The 27924-nt window shown below is 41.1% G+C and overlaps 1 long non-coding RNA gene across 1 annotated transcript in view; it reads right to left on the bottom strand.

The window, feature by feature from the left end:
- LOC109270465 (uncharacterized) overlaps positions 1 to 27924 on the bottom strand; it is a 137598-nt gene that overhangs the window by 94259 nt on the left and 15415 nt on the right. The window contains exons 3-4 of the long non-coding RNA XR_002081541.2: positions 16814 to 17018; positions 15411 to 15486 (exon numbers count right to left, since the gene is read on the bottom strand). This is a non-coding gene — a long non-coding RNA (uncharacterized LOC109270465). The remainder of the gene's footprint in view (positions 1 to 15410; positions 15487 to 16813; positions 17019 to 27924) is intronic.

Here is a 27924-nt window from a genome sequence, read left to right as displayed (position 1 = left end):
TTCCATGGGAATAGCCTAGGGAAGGATGCAAGCTTCTAGACACCCTGTATTTAAGTGGACACCATATCCAAAAAAGGAGAAAAGGCAGTAAAGTGGAATGGGGTGGGGGACAGGGAGAGAAAGAGAGTGACAGAGAGACAGCCTGAGGCCATGGGGAACCACAGCCTTCGGGAGACCTCAGAGCACCTGTGTGCCCTGATGAAGGGACTTGGAGGTGCTCAGAAGCCAGAGAACCACAGAGGTTTGGGGTCAGAGAAACAGGTGCAGAATTTGAGGACCTGTCTTAACTGGAGGCAAACAGTTGGGATCATAGACTGTAGCCTACTGAGACATCGGCTCAATGCCCCTTAAGGCTTGAAGGGAGACAAGGGACCTCAGAGGATGTTGTGGAGGCCCACAGAAGATCATCCATTCTTCAAACACCCGCAGAACCTGGAGCACATGCCGATAACCATTGTTGAGGTGTGTTTGCATTGGTCAGGGTCTAGTCAGGAAGGCAGAACACACCACAGGTGGTAGAGGGTATTTATTAGGGACACTGGTTAGAGAGGTGTTGGGAGAGGTTAAAAGGGGAAAGGGTGAGGCAACCCTGCAATTCACAAAGGCAGGAAGCCATTTCTTCCAGGGCCTCACTAGCGCCCTGTAGGGAGGATATCAACCCAACTACTCAGTATTTCTCTGGCTGGTTGGCAGGGAGCAAGGGAAGGAGAACGGAGGTGTTTGAAGAATAGGAGAGGTTGATAAAAAGAAGTGAGAGTGAATGCAAGGTGTGAGCTGGTTGTTACATCAGGGCGGGTAGTAGCAGCCGTGGAAACTCTTTCGGAACAGCAGCCAAGGGGGCGTGGTCGTGGAGCAGGCTCTTGGCTTGCTTAAGCGTGGGGTGGCCCTGCCCTTGAGGTGCCACTCCACCCCGGGGAGCTGAGGACTTGGGCTCAGTGCTCTCCGCTTATCTCAAGTGTATCTCAAGTGTGATGGAGAGCCAGCTGTGTTTGTTCACGTTTCTAGGAGCCAAACTACCTGGGAGGCCATTCTTGCCAGTCAAACTACCTAGGGGGTCTGGCAGCAGCATTTCCGAAGATGCCATGGATGTTGGCAATTCTTATTCTTCTAAAACACTTGTTCCCAGAGGCTACCAGTGAGGCTCTAATTGAGGGAGGGCGTGAAGAAGCTTTGAGGAAAAATTCTCACTGTGCTTTAGAGGAGACTGTGCTTATCACTGGGAAATATCACTGGGGTGTGACATTTTAAGAGGAAACGCTGGAGTCTAAAATTCTGGTTTCCCAGTGATATCCTCACCCAACTTCATCTGAAGGGAAAACAATTTTGAGCAAAGGTCATCTGGTACTTTTGGAGGAAACTTTTGATGATTTTATTTTCTGCTTTGAGCTATAAGGATTAGAAGGGGGAAAAAAAACCCCATTAGACACAAGAGAAACAAAAAGAAGAAATAGTTTCATAAATGGTAATAGATATTTCCCACCACACTGATATGAAAATACTGTCTCTGGCACTTTCAAAGCCAAGGTCAAAGATTTTATTTCAAGGAAAAATGATAAATGATTCAAAAATCATTCAGCTGATAGATTCTCTATGTCTTTCCATTTCTTCCCCTGTCTGTGCTTTTCCTTTTCTCATTAAGATCTCCACCAGTGTTGGAGTCATCATAATTATGTTCTAGTATCTGTAAAACTGGTTGGCTTTCTTGTTTATCGATATCTTTGATAAAATATTTGCGGTAAGACAGGTTGAGAAAGATGACAGAAAGTAACATCTAGGTTCATAGATGATCTATGATCCTAATGCAAACAATTCCCAGTTTCTGCAAGTCAAATTACTTTTGCAATTTGTAACTCAATGGGTTTTTTCTTATATGAAGAAGAATATTCCTTTGTCACAAATTCCGACTTTAGGGGGAAAAAACGTTAAAGTTATTGAACTATTACAGTTATTACAGTTTTGTGAAATAAAACTTTGGTTTTGGTATTTCGCACTGATATTTCTTGGAGTCAGAGTGATGGTGCTAAGGGAGGAAAAAGTATAGCCAAAGGGTCTCCAGGAGAAAAAGCGCCCACAGTGTAAGAGTCATCTCCCCGTAAAGAAGCGACACTTAGGAATGACCACCTTGGCCATTGTGCCAATAAGGGGTCCCGTTAATACAATAATTTAAAGGGTATGGGTGCTAAGCCTGTCCTCACCCTAGATGCCTCTCCTATACAACAGGATTTCTTCTGTTTGATTTGCTGCCTGAAATTCTGCCAATGTGTTCTTTTGAATGAACACTCTGGGCTTCCTTTTAAAATGCAAATATCTCTAGATGGGTTAGGCAGTTACTGCCAAATAAGAATTGATTTAACTGGATTGCTTTCCAGCAACCTAAGCCTTCTTGGAGATTATAATGCACATCAGGGAAGGACAGGATTTTGGAGTTTCTGTGGGTGGAGTGGGGGAAGGGGAAGATTGCCAAGATACATTTAGGCAGCATGAAAGAGCAAGGAAGGCAGTTGACTTATGGGAAATTTTGCCCAGAACTTAGCCTGTTGCCTCTTCAAACTTTACTTCCAGAAAGAATATCCCTGATTTGCAGAACAAATAAAAACTTCTTTGGGACTCCCATTTTCAGTTGATTGAATAAATATTGTTGAAGCCACCATGAAGGGCTAAGATATTGAGTGAGGCGATATTGGCATTTCATGAGCACCTATTATGTGACATGAGATTTGCATATATTATTTTACTTCATCTCCTCAGAACCCATTTGGCAGGTGATAAAACCTAAACCCAGAGAATGTTCAGCCATGGGGTGGGGAGTGGCAGAGCTGGAATTCGAATCTAGTTCCTCAATGTCCTCCAGGAGCCTGAACTCTTAGGTATCAAATTTCTGAATTTTTATTTGGTCTGTGTGTCTAGAAGAGAGCTAACGGGATTTTTTTTTTTTTTTTTGGGCTTGGTCATAGGACACGTGTATATCTATTTTTATTAAATATACTATCAAAAGCTTTCCATAGTGTTTAAGCCAATTTTCACTCCCACTAACAGGGTATGAGAGTTCCAGTTGCTCCACATCCTTGCAAATACATGGGATTGTCAGTTTTTATTTTGAAATTCGGATATAATTGACTTTTTTTATCCTATATTTGTTTCAGGTGTACAACATGATTGATTGCAAAATGATTACCACAGTAAGTCTGGTTCACACCCATCACCACACGTAGTTATGGTTATTTTCCTGGAATCTTCTTTTTATAGAATGTGTAGAGCTTTTCTTTTTTTTTTTTTTTTTATTTAAAAAAAATTTTTTTTTAACGTTTTTTTATTTATTTTTGAGACAGAGAGAGACAGAGCATGAACGGGGGGAGGGGCAGAGAGAGAGGGAGACACAGAATCGGAAGCAGGCTCCAGGCTCTGAGCCATCAGCCCAGAGCCCTACGCGGGGCTCGAACTCACGGACTGCGAGATCATGACCTGAGCCGAAGTCGGACGCTCAACCGACTGAGCCACCCAGGTGCCCCCGCAGAGCTTTTCTAAAAAAACACCGAGTAATTACATGAGGGGGAAATACCAAAGGAAATCTGATACCAGGTCTCGTATGTCTCCCTAGGGCAAAATTATCTCCTGTCATAATGTTAGAAGATTTAGATGCAAATAACCTGAGCATGGGACATGAGCTCTCACAGCTGATGGACATACGTGCTGCCACTTAGAAGCATCGAGGACATTCTGTTAAAATAGTGAAGAATATATATATTGTTACAAGCAAAAATATATTTAATGAAGTTGTAATGCCGTGTGAAGAATCCATATTTCAGAACAAGCCTGGCAGAAGAGTAATACTTTCCTTTAATTGAAGTAATTTTTTACTTTTTCCATGATAATTTTAACGTGTCAGTACACAATAGGAATAACTTTATTCCCTGGCTAATTGGAATGTGTAATTCTGAAAGAGGCATAGATCATCTTAATTAGAAATAAGGTTTATGATGTTGAGATAATGGCCTTTGGTTTAGTAATTTGGAGCAAGGTAATTTAGAATGGAAACAGAAGCTTGACCCTGGCTTGCTTCCGGTTCAGGTCTGTTGGTGCACATGGTTTATTCGCCTTCCAAGTGAAGCTCAGCTCTGCAGAGCCTGGGCCAGGCCAAGGCAAGACCTTGCAGGAAAGAGGTAGTGGTCCTGTTGCTGAGTCCTCCCTTCTCTGAGCTGTGATTCCACCACTGGATGCTCCCTCGCACCTGCTTCGTAAGTATCCCGGGCCTTCAGGGAATCCGTGAGTCTGCCAGTCACTGCCATTCGGGGTACACCCTCCTCCTCCTCTTCCTCCTCCGGCTCTCATCCACTCAACTTAAACTCTAACACAGGTATGCTGCTCCTACCTAGTTTGAAAGGAAGGATTGGACTACGCCCAGAACCACAGAGGAAGGGTCAGGGTTTTTGCAGTGACCCAAAATACCAAGCCCGGGCAGAGGTCTAACTGTGCATCACCCACCATGCTCTGCCCTTTTCTTGGCCAAGTGGCGCCATTTTTCCCACTGTGTACCCTGTGGGGACTGAGGCAGCCCATGGGGACCTGTATGTAATTCAGGCACCCAGAGGGAGTTTCTTGTTCTGTTCTGTACAAGAGCCCCACATAGCAGGCAGTGGCTCCGCCTAAATTAATTATTATTGCAGTGACATAGACCTTTAAGGATTTTATTTCAAAATGCCCTTATAAACATGATCTCACTTGAAAATTACAATAACCCAGTGACTTAAAATGGGTCAGGGACCATTTATCTCTATGGTGCAGACGAAGAAGGTGCGGTTTGGATTGAATAACTTTTCTAAAGTCCTAGATCTTGATCTTGAACCTCGTGCTTGTAACTTTATTTATTTATTATGTAAAAATGTTTAATGTTTATTTATTTACTTTTGAGAGAGAGAGAGAGAGAGAGAGAGAGAGAGAGAGAGAGAGAGAGAGAAAGTGCACAAGCAGGGGAGGGACAGAGAGAGAGAGGGAAACAGAATCTGAAGCAGGCTCCAGGCTCTGAGCTGTGAGCACAGAGCCCCACGTGGGGCTGGGAATTCACAAACCGTGAGATCATGACCTGAGCTGAAGTCAGACGCTTAATTGACTGAGCCACCCAGGCACCCCAAAAGCATTTGAGAATACGGAACTAAAAGTTAATTTCCATCACTACCCCACATTTTCTGCTGTCTTTTTTGTAATTCCTACCACCTGTCCCTCCCTGTCCCTCCCTTCTCTCTCACACATATCCCTGAGCAACCAGCGATCTGCTTTCTGTCACCGTAGATAAGTTTGCATTGACAATTTTACAGAAGTGGAATCATATAGCATGTGCCCTTTCTTGTTTGGCCTCTGTTACTCAGTGTCATTAGTTTGGGATTTATCCATATTGTGCCAAGTATGCCCCCATTTGGTTATCCCTCTATTAATGGGCATTTGGGTTGTCTTCAGTTTTCGGCCATTACAAATAAAACCTATGAACATTTTTGGGGCAATTTATGGACATTTATGTCTTTGTATGGACATATGCTTTCCTTTCTCTTGAGTTAATACCTAGGAATAGAATGGCTGGGTTCAGAAAAGTTGCTCACTCCAGCTGCTGCATGGAAGGGAAACCCTCTGGTGGATGAGTTGTGCACAGCCCGTTTTGTACCCAGGCGTTGGTGGGAGTCTGTCTCTTTAGTCTGAAAGTTTTGCTCTTTGATGATTCTGCAGTGTTAAACTCTCTAACTTTCAGACCCATGCAAATTCAAAATCTGAGAACTATCTTCGGGAGGAGACCAGTTGTATTTTTGCAGGCTCCTTCTTTCCAGTAGGATTTTGCCTTCTATGCAACAAAAGACTGAGGGCAGCAAATGATCCCTGGAAAAACCTAGCCCTGCATTTGGGTCTCCTGTAGTTTTCAGTCTGCTGGATGTGTGTGAACACAAAAAGCTCTGCTGGTTTCACTCTACCTGGGCCAAGCTCAATCACTGGTCTCTCACCAATGGCATTTATCTCTTGGCGAGTGCCCCAAAGGAAGAAAACAGGTGGTTATGGTCAACTCACCTAGGAAGAGTTTTCCCTACTCTGGATGGGATTTTTGAGTTAATCTAAACCTCATTGCCTCCAGAAAACTCTAGTATCTTAAAATAATGATTTTTGGGGCGCCTGGGTGGCTTGGTCGGTTAAGCGTCCGACTTCGGCTCAGGTCATGATCTCACGGTCTGTGAGTTCAAGCCCCGCGTCGGGCTCTGTGCTGACCGCTCAGAGCCTGGAGCCTGTTTCAGATTCTGTGTCTCCCTCTCTCTCTGCCCCTCCCCTGTTCATGCTCTGTCTCTCTCTGTCTCAAAAATAAATAAACGTTAAAAAAAAAAATGATTTTTTTTTTTTTTGCAGTTTGTTTGTCTTTTGTTTATTGCAGTGGGAATGTTGGCCCTCTGTAACCTGTGACATTCTATTTTACATTTAATGGTGCTGATGCTGGTGATTGGAGACCTACACTTTCAAATACCAACGTAGTTTACACGAGACAAGGCAATATACTTGCTTAGCCCATGTAAATTGTGTATTAATCTACAACTGAGGATTTAAGGTCTAAATACATTACCAGAGAATGTACAAGAAGACAAAATCTTAGTTTAATCAGCTGCTGAGAATGAAAAATATTCCAAATTCAGTTTGCCATTGGTCATAAAAGTGTACACACAGTTAAATCAAATTGTATCCAATTCCAAAAGTGTGATTTTTATGAGTGCCTTTTTTCAAAAACGTTAAGTTTGGGAAGCATGCTCTCTAGTCCCTCTCTATTAGATTTGAAATTCAATTTTTAAAACAGGGAAAGAAAAAAAGGTCGAGAAATGATCTTTTGAAGAAGTTCATTCCCTGCTGATTGACCTTCTTTAATTAATTTTTTTTTTTCATCTTTTCAAACTATTCGTTACGGGGGTATAACTTACAGTTACAAAACTGCACCCATTTAACATTCATATTTCAGTGAACTTTGACAAATGTATGCACCTGGGCAACCATCCTCACTGTCAAAATACAGAACAATTCTCAGATGTTCCCACCTTTTATTAGTCTGCTACAGACCTTCTACTCCAGCAAGGACATTTCCTTCCTTTCTCACATAAATTGCTCGTTTCTGACTCAAGCATCTACACAGATCATCACTTACTGCTTCTTCTACTCACCCCTCAAAGACTTTCCTGACTGAGTCCTCTGATCTCTGTTCCCTTCTTTTTGTTGGAGCTCTCTAAATGCTTACGAGACGAGGCCTCGGAACTGTTTTAAGGGAGGCATGTCGGTATGTTACTTTGTAAAGCTGTTCTCCATGTGATTCGTTTTTCTCCACCCTCACGGCCCTCCAGGAGCCAGAGGGGCTGTTTCTCTTGAAATCCCCCAGAGTGCTCTTTACTATATTTTCTTCTTTCAATGCTATTAATAGAAGCAATTTGCAGAATGTAAATGAACTTCACTTTCCAAAGTCCTAGACGTACCCCAGGGAACCTCTGTGGGCTTTATTCTGTGCAGAGAGCTCTGAGCACACACTCGCAATACACGGTGCCGTTAGCTCATTCAACCTTTCAGCGTAATTTCATACCTGACTAGTATGGGATTGTTTTTTACAAAAGCACTGACCCACGGCAGTGGCAGCATCTGTCTACTGGTGTGTTGAACACTAAATTGGAATTTTAATGGCTAATAATTAACTAGAATAATATCTCATTTGGACAGAAGCCATTTAATTCTCTCCTGTGAGCTCAAATATTATTTGGGTAACTATCAAGGCCAGGGAAGTCAGAGGAAAATTTTATTATGATGTTTAAGTAAGAAAGGTAAAATAAGAAATTAAGATTTTATGAAAATGCTTCTTAACAATAATAACCATTCTGAAATGGTGTTGATTGATGCAAAATGATTTTGCTATTGAAATACTATCCCAGGTTTCTGCTATTTTTAAGCCAAGCGAGGCTCAAAGAAATAATATTGGCCCTTATACCTATAATGCTACTACACATTTGAGTTTTTGATAGATTCTAAGGAAAATCTAGAGAAATAAAATTCACCAGTTTTATTTAAGCCTAGTACCAATAACTTTCTTTTATAATATCTTATGAGAATGCTTGCTAAGTCCCCTCTTTGCTTTCCCCTTCTGGTAGGGATAGCCTTAAATGAAGAGACTAGAAACTATGAAAATGACAAAACACAAAGAGAAGGAAAGAGTGTGAGAAAAGATCTGTGTAATCCCTGACCAATGCAATCAACTGATGAATAATCCAGAGTTGGTAGAGGTCAAGGACTTAAAGCAGGACATGAAGATTTATTAAGAACATCCTAAAGCCAGGGGCTTTCCATGTGGTGTCTCATTTAACTCTTTACCACTCTGTACATATAGGATCTCTCTATAGAACAGGATCTATCTATATCTGTATCTATATCTGTATCTATCAATATCTGTATCAGTGTCTATATCTGTCTGTATCTATATCTATCTATCTATCTATCTATCTATCTATTATCTATCTATCTATCTATCTATATTATTTTGGAGATGAAGAAACTGAGACTCAGAGCAGTTTAACTTACTAGATAAGGCCACAGAGATCCAGAGTCAAAACCCTTATTTTCTGACTCAGAGGCTCATGTAACTGCTGCCCACATCCATGTCTAGCTTCTCACAGTCATCAAATGGTGGCAAGGAAGCAAACATTGCCTCTTAGCGCCTCGCTCTTTGCCAGCGTACATGTGAGCAGCAGACCCAGATATGGTAACCTCACTCTTTTGACATTTCCATTTGCTTCACAAGTTTATTTATCTGAAACGTTTCTTGATCGATTCAAAGAGAAATGCATCGGTCCTCGGAGAGTAAGCACCGTTCCTCCTTTCCCTAGGCACTGGCAGGGACTGTCACCTTGCTGTGACACCTCCCAGCCTTCCTAGTTGTGGCTTTTAGGAAGCTTCCTCCTAAGGTGAGCGTCGAGACTCCAGGCCTCAATGCTGCCTTGAGACTGACAGAGGTGCACTCTGTGGGTGACAGAAACCCAATTAATACACCGGACACACAAAAACGGTCTCTAAGCGCTGGAAACGGGGCCAGGTGGCAACGACAGAGACAGATGTGCTTTGTCTGCCCTCTGGGTGTCCGCTTTGCCCTGTCCTAACAGCTTCCTTCTCACACTGTCACTGTCACTCGAGTGCTCTCTCTCACTCTTTTCCTTTCCAAGCAGTGTCATTTGCATTCACACCGTGAAAGGCAGTTTTACAGGTTAGGGCATGTCAGGAATACAAAGTTGTGGAGGTGGAAGGCGTGAGTCCAGTGAGATTTACTTTTACTTTTATGAAATCGATTATGTAAAGCAATTTATTTGGTCGCCACTTGGTTCTGAGGATGGAAAGCTATAGATGAGTGCAAAGTTAGGAATGCCCGATGAACGTAAGTTGTCTGTGTTACACGAGGGGCGGTGGGAGTCCTACTTAATAGCTGTCATAATACTAACAGTTCAAATTTGTGCGTGCTCACTGCGGGCAAGAAATTGTGCTAAACTTACCAGGTTATATGGTTATAAGATCATCTTTTTTGAGGTAGATACTGTGGTATTCACTTAAAGGTAAAGAAACTGACATTTAGAGAGCTTAAGTAATGCGGAGGCACATGGGCACTAGGCGACAGAGCTGGGACAGGAAGCAAGGTTTGTCTGACTCGGGAGTCTGTGCCTTTAGGCACCACACTGTTTCTTTCTGTCATTTTATGGTAGAAAGAGTGTAGTAAGCCAAAGGCCCCCAAGCTGCAAGTTGTTAATTTTCTCCTTCTGGGTCACTGGCAGAACCAGAAATGGAATCCAGATTTTTGAGTCTTGGTCCATTGAAAACTAATTGGCTGCTTTTGCTTCTTTGGAAAGCGTTTCCTTTTTCACTGTTTCAGGAAATAGATCCGGAGTAAAACATATACCAATAGGAATTATTTTTTTTAAACTGCGCACAAAATGCATGCTTGTGCATTTGGTTACTCTATAGTCCACTCTGGTGAGCAGAAATGCAGAATGCCCAAACCCAGGCCAGGCTAGGTCCACCTCAGAACTCTCTTTGTCTTCATGCCAACACCACGTCAACACAGAGAGGGCAGCTCAGAGCCCTGGAAGTCTCCTTATTGGTGGTTAGTGATTTTATCACAAGGAGAAGTCTCAGTGGGAAAGCAGGCATACTGGGTTTCAGAGCCCACCCATCTTTCTAATCTTTTCCTTAGCAGTAGGTAAGGCTACCTACTCGTTGCTGCCGTAGGATTTCATGCTTGCTGTTGGTTCCAAAGGCAGAGACATTATCACGAATTCCAATAAACCAAATCCTGTTAAATTGTGCTGTTCTTGGGTTAGCTCTTTCAAATTTCACTTAGGAACTATGACTGAGAGACTTTACAAATACATATTATTTGTCATCATGCTTGTTATAAGTGGGATCCAAGCTGTGAACAAAATGGTCGAAGGCCATAAACCATGGCTTCCTTAAGGTCTACCATAACTGTTGGCATTTCTGACTGAATTCACTCAATTTCCACTGCAAGGTTTTGTGAAAAATAATACTGTATCCATTCCTTGGACTTTGAGAAAGCGTTTGAGACTTTCCAACATTCAATTTAGGTACCTAAAGGTTACTTCCAAAAGTGGGTCTCTTTCCTATAAAAGCTCAGTGTAAGCTGAGGTCAAATGCATTTGACTGAATTTTTAAGCCTTTCTTTTGTCTCTCCAAACTGACTGGCTTTGTGTTTAAAAAACCCCACGCATTTCTATGATACAATGACTTTCCTGCACTCTAACACTGTGTAAATGGCAGAAAAATGTCACACAATTAGATGTTCAGTATGACCCTCACTTTATAATGGATATGGATTTCATTTTTAGAGTGAACATAGACTTTATGGATCCATCTCTATATCCCAGTAAATGGGAGTGAAAAGGTGAGCAATTGAATCAAAGATGATTTTGGTAAGAAAACCAAATAGGGAATAGGATTTGGAAAACAGGAACTCCTCACTGGAGATTAGTTCATTAGTTTCCTACTGCTGCTGTAGCAAATTACCACTATCCTAGTAGCTTCAAACAACATCCATTTCTTTTCTTTCAGTTTTGTGGGTTAGATGTCTGGTAGGCTCATCTTATGGTCCCACGGGCTAACATCAAGGTGTCAGTAGGGCTGTGCTCCTTCCTGGAGGCTCTTCGGCCGGAATCTCTCCCTCTAGTCTCATTCAGGTTGTTTGCTCAATCTGGTTCTTTGCTGTTGAAGAACTGAGGTCTTCGTTTTCTTGCTAGCTGCCCACAGGAGGTTTTACTCAGCTCCTAGAGCCACCCGCATTCCCTGGCTCATGGTTCCCTTCCTCCATCTTCAAAGCCAACAAAGGTGGCTCAGATCTCATGACACTTCATATCTCTCAGACCTTCGTTCCATCCTGCCTCATCTTCTCTTTGCTGCTTTCTGCTGCTACATCCCACTGACTGCAGCCAGAGACACAGCTCTTCTTTAAGGGCTCCACTGATTATATTTGGCTCATCCAGATAATCCAGGATAATCTCCCTATTTTAAGATCTGTAAATGTAATTACATCTGCAAAGTTTTTTTTTTTTTTTTCTTCACAACAATATCTAGATTTGTGTTTGGTTGAATAATCTTGGAGGGCCATCTTTAGAGTTCTGTCTACCATAGCAGTGAATATAGCAGAGGTCACCCATTAGTGTCTCCTTGGCCAGATGTGGATGGGTGGCAAGGTTTGATTTAGAATTCCACATCACTGCTGCCTCTAATATTTTTAGTTTGTAAGAAGAAGACCATCAGATGATCAATAAATTATGTAGTCAGTACACAGAAATAGATTTTAATGTAACCAAAGGGAATTTACATATATACTGAAATGAGAAATCACTTGTGTGTTTATAAAGTCACTGGAAATACGTTGCAGGAGGTCATGGAGAGGACAGGACCAGGGAACTAGACCCAGGCAGTTGGAGGCTACTCAACCCTCCCCTGTCCTTGGAATGTACCTTCTGCCCATGGTTCTTACAGCCAGAGCTGTTTTCAAGGATGCAGCCTTGAGAGAGCAATGTGTTGTTAAGACCATCTGGACAGTGTATGTGACTAGACCCAGTTAAGGTCTCTGTATAAACTTTTGAGATGTGGCAGGTGGTGTGGAGATCTATTTGTCTTGTGGCCACCCACAAGGAGACTGGTAAGTTCCCTGCTTATTAAAACTGCCACCTACCAATCTGGAGTGGCCTGCCTCTTTCTCAGGTCTCTCCTTACCTTCTGTGTGTTGGGCCAGTTTCAGATTTTACCCGGGAAGCTTCTGAGGTTTCGAACCAACAATATATATACATAAAGTAGAGTCCATAGATAATCTTTCTCTGTTTAGCCCAGACGTACCAAGACTCCAAAGGTATCTGTAGAGGATCAGCATTGCCTTAGCTCTCAAAGTGCTGACTCCCTCATCTGACATAGCCCACTAGGGATCAGGTTAGAGCTGGAGATGGCTTTACTAATGACCTCACGTGGGGCAGTGGGATTGAGAAGGTGATGACTTAGAACTAAGGTCTCCTGGCACGTTGAAGCTGAACCTCAAGGAAGCTGAAAGAATAAGGTAGTGGAGAAAGACTCCCAGGGCTGGGAGGGAGGCGGTTTCTCTGTGGTTAGTAGAGGATAAAGGAAAGGGAGACCCTGAGAAGTGGGGCATTTTTCTGATGTTCCCTAAATTCCTAAGCCAATGTTTTGGACAGATCCCAGTGACTTTTCCATTTGCCCATCTCTGTGTTCACAGTTCTCATCCTTCAATCCACACTAGGAAGGTTGCAAGGGCTAAGGCAACAGAAAAAGCACATTTACAAATGAACATGATGTAAACTATTCTAGGCAAATAAACATTCACATGGTTTTCGCTTAGCTGAGGGCTCTCATGAATTATGGATTAAGTATGATGAAATATGGAAATGAAAACTTAGGACACTTTCAGCCAATAGTCAAATACAATATACTCTCTGTAATCCAGTATATTCCATTGATTTTTTTTAATGTTTATTTATTTTGAAGGAGAGAGAGACAGAGTGTGAGCAGGGGTGGGGGGCAGAGAGAGAGGGAGACACAGAATCCGAAGCAGGCCCCAGGCTTTGAACTGTCAGGACAGAGCCTGACGTGGGGCTCAAACTCACAAACCGTGAGATCGTAACCTAATCCGAAGTCTGATGCTTAACCGACTGGGCCACCCAGGTGCCCCAGGTATATCCCATTTAAACTGCACTTTCCTTTTTGGCTGGTAGTTTATACTGAGGTGACTAATGTGTCTGATAATGACCTGGAGACACAACCCATGACTTCTGAATTGCCAAAGAAAGATGAAAACATGCTCAGCTTGGGTTTTAGAAATTATATGCATATTCTTTGGGAACTGACATTTAATGTTCCATACAAATGCTAAAACCTCTGATTTAACTAGAATGTTTGATTGACAGACTGCCCATTCTCTATATAGTGTGTCAGCTCTAGATTGCTATTGGGTTTTTAGCATTTCCTCTCTGTTTTCTTTGCACGATCCCATGGAAAGATTTTCATGAACAATGGCCATAGCTTGGCCCAGGTTCAGAGATTCAGGACAATCCAATGGTGAAGTGGAGGGCTTGGTCCTGCCGGAGCGGTGTCCCCAGGGCGCATGTCAGTGAGAGGTCTGTCAGCACATGGGTTGAAATTATATATATATGGTATTTAACGTTGTAAAGCATTTTGAGGGATGTATATCATACTACAAGTAGTTGTGGATTTAAATTCTCTATATTCAAATACAGGGTCTATTAGCTTATTAGCTAATGTAATAGCTAATGTAATGTAATAATGTAATAACTTATTAGCTCTGTAAATCTGGGTAAGGTTACCTCTCTGAGCTTCAGTTTTTTCATTTGTAGAGTGAGACTAGCACTTCAAAACATTGATGTAAAAATTAAATGACACAAGTGATTGACACAGAAGCCCTCGGTAGGTCTTAGCTTTGATTATTGATGTGCAAATCCATCTACTCAATGCTTGTATTATAAAGGCTTGTGAGTAAACACCAGTAAGGATGACTGTCTTTGGATGACTAAGTAGAGGAGAATTCTTTTTTGTTTTTAATTTTTTTTCATGTTTACTTATTTTTGAGAGAGCGAGAGACAGTGAGAGTGGGGAGGGGCAGAGAGAGCGGGAGACACAGAATCCGAAGCAGGCTCCAGGCTCTGAACTGTCAGCTCAGAGCCCGATACGGGGCATGAACCCACGAACCGCGAGATCATGACCTGAGCCAAAGTCAGACACTTAACCAACTGAGCCACCCAGGCACCCGAGGAGAATTCTAATTTAAGCAGATTCAATATAAGAACGTCTTAATATTAAAAACAGTAAAAAGCTATGGTGAGGTTGTCTTGACCCCACGGGCTGGGATACGACTGTCAGGACGGAAAGGAGAGCAAATCCACATGCCTTTGATCCTTCTGACCACCACCTGGACTGGGATAGCAAGCTGACCAGTGAGAGTTTACTGAATCCCACTGCGTGTTTGATGACACTGTCTCATTCAATCCTTGCAAGAGCTACTGGGGATACTATTATAATCGATCTCCAATTTACAGATGAAGAAACTGAGATTGAATAGTGTTCACTGTCACAGTCCCAAGCTAATAAATGGTGGGGCTGACATTGAAATCCCAGTCTTCTTCCACACGGTGAATATGGTATCACCTCTGACACACGCCCGGGGGTCACTCCTGCAGGTACTAAGGAAGCTGGGAAGAGACTTCCCACAGGGACAGCCTGGCCATTCTGACCCAAAGGACAAGTTCGCCTGGAGGCCCATAGAACGGGGTTATTCATTTGTAACCGTTTCATTATAATGGCACCTCCTTCATTTACTTAAGTAGTCAGATAAGTTTAAGGCAAATGATTATAATAATAGGCATCAAATATTGGCTTACTCTGTACTAGGTAGAACAAACAGAACTTTACATACATGTAATCTCCATAATGACCCACAAAGTACGTATCATCATTATTCCCTTACTACAGATGAGTAGAAAGACTCAGGGAGGAGAAGTAACTTGCCCAAGGCACAAAGTGAGCTGTAGGAATGAGAAATGGTCAGTATCTCTGCAGTGTTCATATAAGACAGTGGGAATCAAGGGATCATCAAAGAGCTATCTAGAAAGCCAGCAGTTGCTGGCAAATGGGTCACTTCTGTCCCTCCAAACCTTGTGAATTCAGCCGTGGGTACTTTGGGAAACTAAAGTTCTTCTTGTGGTTAGAGGGGGAACAGATGGCTTGAGAAAACCAAAGTCACAAAGGACCTGAATAATAGTAGGTGCTCTATCAGAAAGAATTCAATAGCAGCTGTGTAACAAAATAATATAATAAAAAAATATGCTCACAGTGATGGCATTCTTCTCTCTCACGTTTGATGAAATATTCATGACATTTTCTCAGAAAGGCATGAGCGAGAATCACCTGGAGAGAAAAAGAAAAAAAAAACCGTGACTGTTTTAGGTTCGTTTGCAACTTGTCACCACAGATATTTGAAAGCCTTAAAGCTTTTTCAAGTTTGCCAGTTGACAGAGGAAATGATAAAAAAACAAAGTGAGGTTGAAGAGGACAGAACGCAAAAGCTGCTCACCAACACCACGCAGCTCACGTCCCACACCTATTCCCCCCGGGTAGCTCAATCCACACAGATCGACAGCATTTAAACTTTTTTTCCATTTTTAAATTGCTTTTTAAAAACCCTCACAAAATGGGCTACATTAATGCTTAATTTAAACTTTCATTACAGAAAATGTATCAATGAGCAAGGTTTAAATTGATTCAAAAAACCCCCAAACCCTCCAAAAATGATGATTGATCAGTGAACAGCCTTTGACGTATGGCTCCCTTTTGAGATCTGGGGTGGAGTCAGCAGAAAACTGCACATGTGCATGAATGTAGATATTCTGGAGAGTGGCAATTTGTAGGCCTTCTCCTTGCTTGTAAGTTGGCAGGCCCTCCGTCCCATGAATAGGGAAGAGATGTCTCCTGCATTTCTTTCTTTTTCTTTTTAAATGCTTAAAAAAATGTTTATTCATGTCTGGACGACAGAGAGAGACAGAGCACAAGCAGGGTGGGGCAGAGAGAGAGAGGGGGACACAGAATCTGAAGCAGGCCCCGGGCTCTGAGCTGTCAGCACAGAGCCCAACGCCGGGCTCGAACTCAGGAACCGCAAGATCATGACCTGAGCTGAAGCCGGACACTCAACCGACTGAGCCACTGAGGTGCCCCTCTTTTTTTTTTTTTTTTAATGTTTTATTTATTTTTGAGAGAGAGAAAAAGAGCACGAGTGGGGGAGGGCAGAGAGGGAGACACAGAATCCGAAGCAGGCTCCAGGCTCTGAGCTGTCAGCACAGAGCCCGACACGGGGCTCGAACTGTGAGATCATGACCTGAGCCAAAGTCAGGTGCTTAACCGACTGAGCCACCAGGCGCCCCAAGTCTCCTGCATTTCAACGTTAGCCCTTCTTGCAGCTCTGCTTTAATCACAGATTTTCCAGAACGATGTGCTCTAAGCTTGTCCGTGTGGCACAAAAACCATTGCAAATGGGAGGCACGCTCAAGGAAGCCTTTAGAAACTTGTGGTCAAGTCAGAAAAAGGAAGCCTTTGGACTGGCATTATTGTTATATCCCCAACATTATGTAATAAGATAATCATAATAATAATAATAATAGCAGCTACAATTGGTAGAGCACTTAACATGGGTCAGGCAGTAGGCCAGGTTCTTTAATCCAAGATCTCACTTCACTCTTACCTAACAGATGAGAAATCTGGAGTTTGGAGAGGAGCTGGGTCATGAAGCTGGTGGCTGTGATGCGAAGCTGATGGCCATCCGCTGATGGCCTGATGGTATAAGATCTAAGAACCCAGGCTCAGGGATCCAATGAATTGGGTCCACCACTTTTGCTTGTGTAATTTGGACCACGTCATATAACCCGTCCATTCATCTGTTTTGTCATCTGTAAAAAAAAAAAGGGTGAAAATAAGACCTCCCTGGTTGACTCAATTCATGTCAACTAACCGACATCCTGAAGGTTATGTCCTCGAGCCACACACCATGCACCAGCCCCTGAAGCCAAGAGTCTGTGTTGAGAGAGCAAACCACAGATTCTGTTTGAAATTCCAGCTCCTTGACTCCTGTAGGTTGCCATTCTGCTCGCCAAACTTAAGCATCTTTCCGTTTTAATACACACTTACATCTGAGGAAGCGCTTCCATTTAGAATGTCAAGAGTAATGGCACGAGGCTCCAGTCAGCAAAGACTATGCCGCACAAGTTGACGCTGGATTTTATTTTCTTCTTTTACCTAAAAATTGGTTAAGTTTTGGGTTTTGGTTACATTTGTGTTTTAAAAATTGAACAAACCACCATAAATTTACTCTTAAAAATGTGTGTTTTTTTTAAAGTTTATTAGAGAGAGAGAGAGAGAGAGAGAGAGACAGCAAGCATGGGAGCATGCAAGCAGAAGAGGGGCAAAGAGAGAGGGGGAGAGAGAGAATCCCAAGCAGGCTCCACACTGCAGCACAGAGACCAAGGCAGGGCTCGATCTCACGAACTGCAAGATCAGGACCTGAGCCCAAATCAAGAGTTGGACACCTAACCAACTGAGCCACCGGGCACCCCTCCCCCCCAAATTTGTGTTTTAAATGTATGTAAGTGGTATGTATATAAGTGAAATATAATACAACCTGTTGTTAAAAAACCCTCAAAACAGAAAACCATGAAACACAGAAATGTATAAAATAAAAAGCTAATATTTCTCTTTAATCCATTTCAACTCTAACTCCTCCCCAGTCCAGAGGCAGCCACTGATAATAGTTTCTTTGTGTGTATCATACAGATTGTTTCCTGAGTATTTTTATATGGGGATAAATATGCACCTCTGCCTATTCTTCAATCATAGATGGGATAATATTTAACATAATTTAAGCGGCACTACTAACAATAGCCAAACTATGGAAGGAGTCCAAATGTTCATCAACTGATGAATGGATAAAGAAGACGTGGAATATACATACAATGGAATATTACTCAGCCACCAGAAAGAATGGAATCTTGTCATTTGCAATGATGTGAATGGAGCTAGAATGTATTATGCTAAGTGAAATAAGTCAGTCAGAGAAAGACAAATACCACATAATTTCATTCATATGTGAAATTTAAGAAGCAAAGCAGATGAACATACAGGAGGGAGGAAAAAGAGGGAAACAAACCATGAGAGACTCTTAGAGAACAAACTGAGGGTTGATGGAGGGAGGTGGGTGGGGGATGGGCTAGATGGGTGATGGGTCCTAAGGGGGGCACTTGTTGGGATGAGCATTGGGTGTTGTGTGTAATTGACGAGTCACTGAATTCTACTCCTGAAACCAATATTGCACTGTAGGTTAATTAACTAGCAGTTAAATAAAAATCTGGAAGAAGACATATTTGACATGATATTTTCATTTTTATGGGGGCCTTATTAAATGAAATTTAAAGTCGTCATTGCAGCAATGAAGACCCTTACTATCCGCTTGCCCCTCCCCCAACATCAACACCCTGACAGGTGCCCTGTCTTCAGGAAAATGTCCCTGTTATCTTCTGAATGAGACCTGGTCACCATCACCTTTATAGATTTGCTATTCTGGGTCCCTAGCCTGGAATGCCTTATCCTATTTTTTCTACCTTTACAATATCACTCCTTTCTTTAAAAAAAATTTTTTTTTTTAATGTTTATTTATTTTTGAGACGGAGACAGAGCATGAAAGGGGCAGGGTCAGAGAGAGAGAGGGAGACACAGAATCCAAAGCAGGCTCCAGGCTCTGAGCTGTCAGGACAGAGCCCGACGCGGGGCTCGAACTCACGGACCGTGAGATCATGACCTGAGCCGAAGTCAGACGCTTAACCGACTGAGCCACCCAGGCGCCCCAATATCACTCCTGTCTTTAAGGGCGAGCCAAACCCCCTTTTCTCAGAAGGCCTTCTCAGACTGTCTAATCTCTCTGAGATTACCTAGTACTGTCGACCATGACTTATGTACCTTTTGCATTCTAGTTACCATGTCACAGCCCGCTGGAGCACTTTTGTGCATATCCTGTCTCCTCAATAGAATTTTGGTGTTTAGCATGCACAACGGGCACACTTCAAAGACATATTCGAAGACTTGAACTGAATTGTTTTAAAGGAGGGCAGACCAAATAGGGTCTTTGAATATTATGTCTGTGGTTTGACCTGCTTAGTAACTTTCTGTGAGCAGCTGGGTTGCTTGCAGCTTGGTTCACCTTAGAACCGGTTGAGAAAGGAGTGCCTTCCTTAATGGATCTTCTGAGGGTCTCCTCCATTGCCCGGGGCTGGGTTTTCCTTGTGACATAAAGGAATGTTGAGAATTACACTGACATATACTTTTAATATTCCTCAATACATGTCAAGTATTTTTCACTGCTACAGTCTCTCCTTTGGTCAGGATGCATTGGCCCCATAAACACTCAAATCAAGCTGAGTTAGGTGGTTATAGCAAATAAATTGTGTGGTCCGTTATAAGATCACCACCTGTGATTGAGAAGAATGGTCATCAATTTCAGCCACCTTATGGATAAAAACTTGGTTGTGTAACATAAGGTCCAGCGAACCTTAGCTGGGACGATGCTGGAGCAGTGTGCACATGGAAAACAGGTGAATTACTTAAAATTATTTACGATTTTTGTTTCTATTAAGGTATTTTTAAATAATGGAATGCCAGGTTAATTTATCAAGTTTAGCAAACTGCTGGTGATATTGAAGCTTTGGATTTATTGGATTAAACTTATGTGACTACGTTTGACTTAATAGGTTAACTAAAGTAAACCTCCCAGCAAATGTGACATAGTTAGTCATTTTTACCTAACAGATATATCGCGGTAATCCTTTAAATCCTATTACAGTAACCTTGCTGGGGTGGTGCTAAATTCTTTGGACTGGAATTTAGGCTTTTAATGAGTGGATGGTAAACTGAGCTTTATTTATGGGAAAATTTTGAACCTGTGTAACTTTTTAGCACTTTAATTTTGTTATTATTTTTTATTGAGGTATCATTAACATGTAACATGATATTAGTTTCAGGTGTACAATGTAATGATTTGATATTTGTATATATTGCGAAATGATCACCGCAATAAGGCTAGTTAATGTCTGTCAGCATACATGGTTACAGAAGTTTTTTTTTTTTTTTTTTTGTAATGAGAACTTTTAAGATCTGTTCTCTTAGTAACTTGCAAATAATGCAATACAATGTGACTAACTATATTCTCCATGCTGTACATTACGTTCCCGTGACTTATTTATTTTATAACTGGGGTTTGTACCTTTTGAGTTCCTTCACCCATTTTGCCCACTCTCCATCCCACCTCTGGCAACTGCCAATCTGTTCTCTGGATCTCTGAGCTTGGTTTTCTTGTTTTGTTTTGTTTTTAAAATTCCACACGTAAATCAGATCATATGGTATTTGTCTTACCTGTGTGGTTTTTAAAAATCGGTCTTTCCCCTAAAATACCTAATACCTCCTTATATTGTTTTTTGCAGATTCAGTACATATAATTTTTTTTCAGTAACTACTTATATTCTTACCTATATTATTCAATAATTAGAGACTGTTACATTAATTCCTCATATTTATTATAGGAAGCTTTCTTGGTAACCTGGTATTCCATTATAGAAATAAATTAGCTATTGATAAATAGAAACTTCATAACCAGAATGCTGTAGAAACACCTCATAAATTTTTTCTCCTTAGCACATTTAAAAAGCATTAAAATAAATGACAAAGAACTTGCTAAATGTTTATGACTCTGGTTTACGCATGTGGGCTAATGGGATGAAAGGCTAATCCGTCACTTGGCTCTTACTGCATTTAATTAGCTTGGATCACTTTATACTATACCAGAAATGCCTTATCTCCTTTTCTCTTTTTTTCCAGGACAAAGTAAAATGAACAGTAACAGGAAATAGTTACCTTAAGTTCAGGGTTGATGTAAATGGTGAGAAATACAAGCTTACCGTAGAAAACAAACAACGAACATACAGCCAGCCGCCACTCTGAACATCTGAACGTCTGAAGAGACCACTTCGATTGTGGACCATATTTGCTTCTTTGTGTCATTGGCTGCTCTCTTTTGTCTGTGACATTATATCAGTGATGTCTGGCGAGAGGCAACTGTTACATAGATAGGCACCCAGTGTTTAGGCAATAAGACTTAAGGATACGTGTTCTCAGTTTTAGGAAACAACTTCATATTCTTATGTCTCAATTATGCACTTTATATTTTTCAATGCTTTTTAAATCATTATTAGTTGTTCATAAGACAAATTTGACAATCAGAGGGTTGTTCCTGGTGGAGATACATGGCTATAGATTATGTGGAATACGCCTAATTTTTTTTAAATTTCAGCTTTATTGAGATATCATTCACATGTAAAATGATAAGATATTTAAAATGTACATCATGGTGACAATAAAAAACTTACACATTGCAAAAAGATTCCCCCTGTCTAGTTAATTAAAACATCCATCACCTCACTTGTTATTTATTTGTTTCCTTATTTATTTATTTTGGTGAGGATATTTAAGTTCTCTCTTCGCAAATTTTAGTTATACAATCCAGTGCCATCAACTACAGTCACTATGTTTTACGTTAGATCCTCAGATGTGCTTATCTCATAGCTTAAAGTTTGTCCCCATTTACCAACCTCTCCCTATTTTCCCCAACCCCCAGCCCCTGGCTACTTTTCCATTCTGTTTTCATGGGTTTGATTTTTTAAAAAGGATGATACATATATGCGATCCATGAAGTATTTGCCTTTCTCTGGCTTATTTCCCTGAGCATAATGTCCTCAAGTTCCATTCATATCGTTACAAAAGGTGGGATTTCCTTCCTTCTCGTGGCTAATATTCCATTGCGTGTATGTGTATATATGTACATATATCTTCTTTATGCATTCATTTGCTGATGGACACTTAGGTTGTTTCCATACCTTGGCTCTTGTGAGTAGTACAACAGTTCTATTTTTAACAGAAGAAACGCCATGACTGTGGCTTGACAGATGTTCATTAACTGCTATATCGAATTATGTAATAAAAAATGACTTCTATCTTGGACAATGAAGGCAGCAGCAAATTACTGCTTGGTTTAGTTTGGTGTCGTAGACACCTGGATTCTAGTTTCAGGTTAGCAGCCAGCTGATTGTGTCAATTTAAGAAAGTAGTTTAACTATTGTGGATTCGTTTTAACCATAAAATGAGAGGTTTTTTTCCCCCAGATATCTGCTTTCAACTTATATACCCTACATTGATATTCCAGGAGCTCTTGGGCTGGGGCCAGCCAATAGCAAGGAAAGGAGGAAGCCCCAAAGAAATGGGTCTCTAAGACCTTCCTGATGAGAAACTCTGCTTTTTTAAGTTTGTTGTGCCTTTGGGGGCGGGGGTGGGAGGAGTTTCTCTGCTTAACAAATGGGTTGGAAAAACTCTGTCCAAGATGATAACTAGATTTCTTTCTAGCTTTTCATTCCATACTTTGAAGCAGTAGATGTAACTTGCAACATGAATGAAAGATGCATGTAATTTTAAAAAGAAATGCCGTTGGAAGAACACAGTAATTCCTGTCCAATTGTGGCTTGAAATTTTATATACGACTGTGATAAATGGAACACACTGCAGGAGGGGAAAGGCAGTCTTGGAATCGACATTCTCTTGGCTAATTGCTGCATATGATATTTATCTCTGTGAATCTAATGAAGTCAGGCAGGCTCTACTTGAAGTGACTCTTTAAATTCAGTTCATATGAGCCTGGGTGGCTCGGTCGGTTAAGCGTCATACTTGGACTCAGGTCATGATCTCCCCGTCTGTGAGTTTGAGCCCCACGTCGGGCTCTGTGCTGACAGCTCTGAGCCTGGAGCCTGCTTTGGATTCTGTGTCTCCCTCTCTCTGCCCTTCCCCTGCTCTCTTTCTCTCTCTCTCAAAAATAAATAAACATTAAAAACATTAAAAACAATAAAGTAAATTCAGTTCATATAAACAGTTCTCTCAGTTAAAAATGTCCCTATATTGAATCAATTTCACTATCTAATTTAATTGGGAACATTGTTTTATTAATCACAATTACCAATACGTTGTGTTTTCTTAGTCTGTGAGGTTTTTTTTTTTTTTAATTTGGAATTTCCTTGGAAATATTTTAAAAGTATTTTTAAAAAACTCCCAAGGTTTATAGAAATGGTGAGAGTGGAGGGAAAAAGAAATAAGGATTTAGCAAAAGGAAATTTAAAATATACCTGGGATACAGGGAGCTGCTTGGCATTTGTTCAGTATATGGATAAAGAGTCCCTGCAATTGAAGCAGAAGCCAGTTTGAGAATTGCTTCTCTGGTTTGGAAAACTGGTGCTGTGACTCAATCTGGTGCAAAGGGACACCAAAGAGGACAGAGAGAGGGGGGTCCTATTTCATTTTCCTGTGGTTTCACATCCTCACATCTGCCACCTGTCTTCTCACCCTGCAGGGCTTCTAGGGACCCAACTCTATTTGAACTTACTCGTCTTGATTTCTACAGGAGGTGGCAAGGCATCATGCTGTCTGTCCCCTGTGCTCTCGCTCTCTTCCAAGAAACTTTGTCCTTTAAACCTATTAATACTTTGCCCCGAGAAATGTGCCCCTAGGTAGAGGTGGGACATCAGGGTCAGGATTTTCTGTGCTTGAGCTTAGAAGGGCTTCTGCAGCCAATAGTCAGGAAATGTCACTGCGGCTAAACAGGGACAATAAATCCCCAAGCTACCCAGTAATGCAATCTCCCTCAACATGGAAAAAGGTCAGGCTTGAACTGTAAATAAATTCCTGTCACACAGCAGCGTATGTCTTCAGGTGAGATAGTAAATCTTCTTGGAGATAAATAGCCACAGATACCATAATTCTCTTCCTATGGTCCTGGGCTTCATCAGTTAATTTTTCTACAGTCAATCTTCCATAAAGCTTGGGTATTAACATTCCCTCGGTGTGTAAAGACCTCCCTGAGCACACAAGCTCAATGAGGTGGGGGTGGGGGGCTGGGCTCCAGAGGGTTCTATACTCTATAAACCATGAACAAAATTTATAGAGTATAGGCTCTAATACCCCGAGAGGGAAGAAAATTTTGATATACAGCCTGTTTGTATTTAAAAGAAGGTAGGACATAATTGATGCTTCCTTTGGTATATAAAATTCTTCAATTTTTTTTTTTTGTGTCAAACCTTTTCAAATGCTATAAATGGAATATCCAACACATTACAATGTATTACATTCAGTTTTCTTTATCTTAACAGTCCAGAGGTTAGTACTTGGAGTCAAACACCTGAAGTCTCAATTCTGATTCTTTACTCAGTTGATCAGCATTTATGAAGCTACCAAGCGATAAATATACAAAGATGAATGAAGTTGGCTGCCCCAAAGAACTCACAGCCTGGCTGCAGGGGAGAAACACATGCACACACACACACACACACACACACACACACACACACTTAAAATATAATATCCTGGGGCACCTGGGTGGCTCAGTCGGTTAAACATCCGACTTCGGCTCAGGTCATGATCTCGCGGTCCGTGAGTTCGAGCCCCGCGTCGGGCTCTGTGATGACAGCTCAGAGCCTGGAGCCTGTTTCGGATTCTGTGTCTCCCTCTCTCTCTGACCCTCCCCTGTTCATGCTCTGTCTCTCTCTGTCTCAAAAATAAATAAACGTTAAAAAAATTTTTTTAAAATATAATATCCTAAGTGCTATATCCAGGGTTTCCCCAAAAGGCAACAGAGGAGGGAGCCAGTAACTGGGAAATTTGGGAAGGTTTCACCAAGGGAATTGTATGATCAATTTCTTGGAGAATGAGTAGTTTTCCTCAAGGTAGAAAAGGAAGGAGAAATACATACAGATCGAGAAAGGTTGTGTACAAAGACCCAGAAATGTAAAAGAACTTGGCATATCTACACAACTGAAAATTTCAAATATGATAGAAGCTTAAGGTATATGTTGGGAAGTAGTAGGAGGTTTAACTTTGAAAGGTTAGCACAGTTTAGGTCAAGGCCAAAGACATGCACAGCAAAGACAAAGGAGGTTGCATCTAGCAAATTTCATCATGTCTCTGGCAGCCAAATATAAAGCAAGATGAGGTCTCTTTCTATACCTAAGACACACCCCTATCTTTGCAAAATAACTTATCCTAGATAGCCAGATGAGCTGTAGTACTTCATTGAAATCTGCTGGCTTTGAACTCTGATCATGAAGGAGTCCTTAAATAGCAGTGCATTTTAGAAGAGCCCTTGTCTTTGACCTCTGCTTTTTTCATTCGGCAGAGGTTAAGAATGACAGTTTTTAGAATATAGGGTCAAGTCCTTTGAGTGATCCAAGAGCTCCTGGAAAAAAGGAAGTCATTAGGGAAGTTATTCGTACTTCTCTTTGTTTCATATTTTGGCAATATTATTTTGTGTTTTTGTAGAGCAACTGACGTTTGAAATATAAACTGAAGGTTTTTTATTGCTCAGCATTTGGCATTTGTTTTATAACTCTTGTGAATATATGCAAAGAGGAGAAGGTCACTAGGGAGTAAGCATTTTGATATATGTTGACAGAGCACTACCTTGCCAGAATCTGAGTTCTTACTTAATAGCAAGCAGGATCATTACTAATTTCTAAGTCTCACAGTGAAACATGAGTTCAGGTCCATTACAGCCAGCTGTTTGAACTAGGGACTAAAATGTTTGCAGTGTCTTAGGAGAAGTGCTAAAACCAGCTCTGAAAGGACACATACAAAGAACAGCAGTCTTTTCTTTTCTTTCCTTTTTTTTTTTTTAAAGGAATTCCAGTGTATGTAAAATGGACTTCTAATAGGATGGAAGATGCTGGAATGGATTTCTAAGAATCCTACTTCCTTGGATATTTTGATCTGAATGCAAGGATATATTCATTTTAAATTTTTTTCCAAATTTTTGTCTAAATTATGGTTAACATATAGTGTGATATTGGTTTCAGGAGTGGAATCTAGTGATCACTTACATATAACACCCAGTGCTCATCACAAGTGCCTTCCTTCATATCCATCACCCATTTAGCCCAACCCCCCCCCCCAACACCTGCCTTCCTGCAACCCTCAGTTTGTTCTCTTAAGAATCTCTTATGGTTTGCTTCCCTCTCTTTCTTTGTTTTCCCTTCTCAAATGCTTATCTGTTTTGTTTCTTAAATGCCACATGTAAGTGAAATCATATGCTACTTCTCTTTCTCTGACTGACTTATTTTGTTTAACACAATACACTCTAACTCCATCCATGTCATTGCAAATGGCAAGATTCCATTCTTTTCGATGGCTGAGTAATGTTCCATTGTGTGTGTGTGTGTGTGTGTGTGTGTGTGTGTGTGTGTGTATACAAAATCTTCTTTATCCATTATCCATATTTGGGTTCTTTCCATATTTGGGGTATTGTTGATAACGCTGCTGTAAACATCAGGGTGCATGTAATCCTCTGAATCTGTATGTTTATATCCTTTGGGTAAATACCTAGTAGTGCAATTTCTGGGTCATAGAGTAGTTCTATTTTTAACTTTCTGAGGAACCTCCATACTGTTTTCCAGAGAGGCTGCACCAGTTTGCATTCCCACTAACAGTGCAAAGGGGTTCCCCTTTCTCTTCATCCTCACCAACATGTGTTGTTTCCTGAGTTGTTAATTGCGGCCATCCTGACAGGTGTGAGGTGGTATCTCATCTTGGTTTTGATTTGTACTTCCCTGATGATGAGTGATATGGAGCATTTTTTCATGTGTCAGTTGGCCATCTGGATGTCTTCTTTGGAGAAGTGTCTATTCATGTCTTTTGCCCATCTCTTTACTGGCTTCTTTGTTTTTTGGGTGTTGAGTTTGATAAGTTCTTTGTAGACTGTGGATATTAACCCCTTATCAGATATTTCATTTACAAATCTTCTCCCATTCCATCAGTTGCGTTTTAGTTTTATTGACAGGTTACTTCACTGTGCAGGAACTTTTCATCTTAATGAAGTCCCAATAGTTCATTTTTGCTTTGGTTTTCCTTGCCTCTGACGACGTGTCTAGTAAGAAGTTGCTGTGGCCAAGGCCAAAAAGGTTGCTGCCTGTGTTCTCCTCTAGGATTTTGATGGTTTTCTGTCTCACATTTAGGTCTTTCATGCATTTTTGAGTTTATTTTTATGTATGGTGTAAGTAAATGGTCCAGTTTTATTCTTCTGAATGTTGCTGTCTAGTTTTCCCAATACCATTTGTTGAAGAGACTATTAACATTGGATATTCTTTTTAAAAAATGTTTATTTATTTTTGAGAGAGAGAGAAAGAAGTGGGGGAAGGAGCAGAGACAATAGGAGACACAGGATCTGAGGCAGGCTCTAGGCTCTGAGTTGTCAGTGAAGAGCCTGACACAGGGCTCAAACCTACAGACTATGAGATCATGACCTGAGCTGAAGTCAGACACTTAATCGACTGAACCACCCAGACGCTCCTTTCATTCTTCCTGCTTTGTCGAAGATGGGTTGACCATACATTTGTGGGTCTACTTCTGGGTTCTCTATTCTGTTCCATTGATCTATGTGTCTGTTTTTATGCCAATACCACACTATATTGATGACTATAGCTTTGTAATATAGCTTAAAATCCAGAATTGTGATGCCTCCAGCTTTGCTTTGCTTTTTCAGGATTGCTTTAGCTATTTGAAGTCTTTTGTAGTTCCATACAAATTTTAGGATTGTTTGTTCTAGCTCTGTGAAAAATGCTGGTGGTATTTTGATAGGGATTGCATTAAAAATGTAGATAGCTTTGGGTAGTGTCAACATTTTAACAATGTTCATTCTTCCACCTCATGAGCATGGAATGCTTTTCCATT

Source organism: Panthera pardus, unplaced genomic scaffold (assembly GCF_024362965.1).
Source record: "Panthera pardus isolate Hobbes unplaced genomic scaffold, ASM2436296v1 HiC_scaffold_6, whole genome shotgun sequence".
In the NCBI taxonomy this organism is placed as follows: domain Eukaryota; kingdom Metazoa; phylum Chordata; class Mammalia; order Carnivora; family Felidae; genus Panthera; species Panthera pardus.
The sequence above is the reverse complement of the archived record's forward strand: the minus strand, read 5'-3'. Positions and strand labels throughout refer to the sequence as shown.